The sequence below is a fragment of the Aureococcus anophagefferens genome (genome assembly GCF_000186865.1).
Source record: "Aureococcus anophagefferens unplaced genomic scaffold AURANscaffold_3, whole genome shotgun sequence".
NCBI lineage: Eukaryota > Pelagophyceae > Pelagomonadales > Pelagomonadaceae > Aureococcus > Aureococcus anophagefferens.
Genome location: NW_008705563.1, coordinates 2,986,314 through 2,989,376, shown reverse-complemented (window position 1 = coordinate 2,989,376; position 3,063 = coordinate 2,986,314).

Genomic DNA, 3,063 nt, shown 5'->3' with positions numbered 1-3,063 from the left:
CAGCTGGGAGCTCCCTCGTGGTTTAGCGTGCGGTGCACCGCGCAAATATTTTATTAGCCAGGGCCACAGCCAGGAGCACTGTCCGCTTGGGCTTGATGACATACATACAGATCTGATGGGATAAGGACCCCAAGAAAAGGACCCCAAGAATAAAGGACCCCGATGATAAGGACCCCCGATGATAAGTGGTCTACCCCGCTTACTCGCTAGTGGGAACATATATGGTACCGCCGCAAAGGCAATTCTGACGCCTCCCAGGCGTGCTCAAACGCGGCCCCAGTCCCAAATTCCGGGACAGGATACCTGTCAGTCACCACCTCCGAGTAGAAAGCCAGAGTCGCACGCCGACCGGGGTCGCGGAAGTCGGGTATCATCTTCGTGTCTCACCCCCCTTGTACTCACCTCGGATAGCAACCTCGGATGTCCTGTTCGAGGTCGAAAACATGACTAGCCGCGCGTGCATAGAAACGTGGCGCGGCAGCCCCCCTGGCAACAACATCCAGAAACGCGGTCCGCACCGACACCACCGCCCAAGTCCCATCCCCAGAACATCTCCAGCGGTGCCGATCTCGGTCAGTCGGAACGCCAACTCTGCATCAGCCGCTGCCGTTGGAGATTGGATCCATCTCATACCACCATGAAAGGCGTCTGAAGGCTGGGAAAAAGGCTGCGGGCGCTGCGCCGATCTCGCTACCGCTGTCCGAATCCAACGCCGCATGCTGTCGCGGCAAGAAGCGCAGCTTGGCCCTTCGTAAGCTTTTTGTTATTTCAAATCGTGGTCACAAGCCCTAAGTCCCTACAACGGCCACAAAGCAAACTGCCCAAGTGCAGCACGAGTGCAGCATGGGTGACTCCTAGATCAGCCCAGCCACCACGGCTCAAGTAGCAGGAGCGGTCCCCGGACGCCGGTTCCTGGCGGACTGAGCGTCACGATTAAGCTGGGAGGGCCCTAGGAGCCCCTGGCGCGTCCAACTCGCGCGAACGCGCGTGTTCGCGCGTCGTGGTGGGCGTCTGGGAGCCGTCGGTTTCGCGGGCCGCGAACGCCTCTCGGGTCGAAACGTTGGTTCTTGGCAGTTCCAGATGCCTGGAACGCGTTCCGGGCGTCCTAGCCGATGGAAGAAGAGGTGAGAGCCGCACCGCTGCCGGTCGACCGCGTTCCTCGTCGCTGCCTTGACGTCGGCTCGCTCGTTCTCGATTACGACGTTGTGGTTCGACCGAGTGAAACCCGTCGCGCAAGGCCGAGTCGGCGACACCGACGCTTTCCGAGGCGTTGACGGAGGGTCTCGGCTGGATCTGCGCGCAAACCGTGAGTTCCGGTCGCGTCTGCCGGCATAGGGCGGTGCACTCGTCGACTCAGCGCGCGAGAGCCCTGATTTCGCAGATAGCCGCGCTCCTCGATTCTCGCGGCGACGTCAATCAGCTCAGAGACGCGACAGAAACAGCCACGGACAGACTGGTGCACCTGCAGAGGCGCCGCACGTCATGCACGCCGGCGCCGCGGCTGGGCCCGGAGAGCGTCTCGGTGCAAGGCCGTGCTTGCCGCGCCTCAAATCGACCCCGCGAATTCGAACCCCCCGATAAGCGCCTCAAATCGACCTGGCTGCCAAAATCGATCTCGGTGGGGTCAAGGGTAGGTTCGCGGGCCGCTCTCGACAGAATCCACGCTCGCCACAATTAAGTTGAGTGCTCCGGTGGAAAAACCTACCCTCCAAACAGCTGAGATGGGCTTCCGGCAGCCATAGAGGCGTCACCCACGCACGTAGACCGCGCGCGTTTGGCGCACGTGCGCGGCGCGCGACAGCGCTCGACGCCGTCCGCCCGGCCTCGACGGGTCACCCATGGACCCAGGCGGACCCGGAGACACGAAGGCGCGCGCGGCGGGAGGCTTAACGGGCCGCGCGACCCCGTGGAGGAGACCCCGTAGGGCCTGATCTAGGAGGCACCCCACTTAGTTGCCCATGGGGCTACTAGCAACTTCCGCTTTTGGCTTAAACCCCAGGCGAGTGGCACAGCCATCACCGGGGCGGGGCGACTCTCGCATTGGCGTCAACAACGACTCTGCACGGCCCTAGCTACCGCCATCACGTATGACACTGTGGCATTGCAAGGCTGGAAGTTTTCCTGTAGGGCAATGACAAGCATGCGAGGTACTTCGAGACCAACTAATGGCACAATTAATCTTCTTGGGTGCTCACCTATTAAATTAACTTTCAAGAAATTTGAATGAAGAGCTAAATCTAGTATTTTCCCCATGACTAGTTGGTCGACGACTACTGTTCCATTGGTATCATATGTCCGCGTCATTCGAGTGGAATCTTCTCTTTTCTTGACTGATGCGGAACAACTGTGGAAATCTCCCGAAGGGGTGAGTCGAGCGACAATATGCATCTCTCGTTCGCTATCCATCTCCCATAGTTCACATGCCGCAACGAACAAAATGTTGCGGTTGATAGAACACAAACTTATGCGGTAAATTTCTTCAAGGCTAATTTTTTGTGCATTGAGCTTTGCAAGAGCGTCGGTCTTTCTTCTCAAATCAATTGCCCGCCCAATGCTTGAGCCGACACTCTCAAGGAAATGTAGCACGCCATCTTCTGGTGTTCCTAAACTCTTATCTGCCTTGCTTACGTAGCCAAACGTGTCAACACCAAGAACGCCAAGCACTGACTTGTTGTGGATAAGAGGAACACATACATATGGTAGCAGTGAGGGAGTATTGCGGTAGATGCGTGTTTCTCCTGTTTGCATGGAAACAATAATACTTCGGCCGTGCATGGGACCTACACAACCGAAGCTGATACCTTGACCTCGCAGCGTTGATTCCCCGCACATGTGGCTCTGTGCGTTGGATGCCACGAACAAAAGTTCTTCGCCACCTGGTTTAAGAAGAGAAAGGTACATGCAGCAGCCAGGTAAGCACTTGCATGCTAAGTGAAGCGCATCATCTATGATTTCGGGCAAGGAGGTTATGGCCCAATTGACACAATTTGCTGAAATCTGAGCGCTCGTGTGAGCCCGCAATGTATCCCGAAGCTCTTGCTGGCGACTGTATCTAAGGTTGGC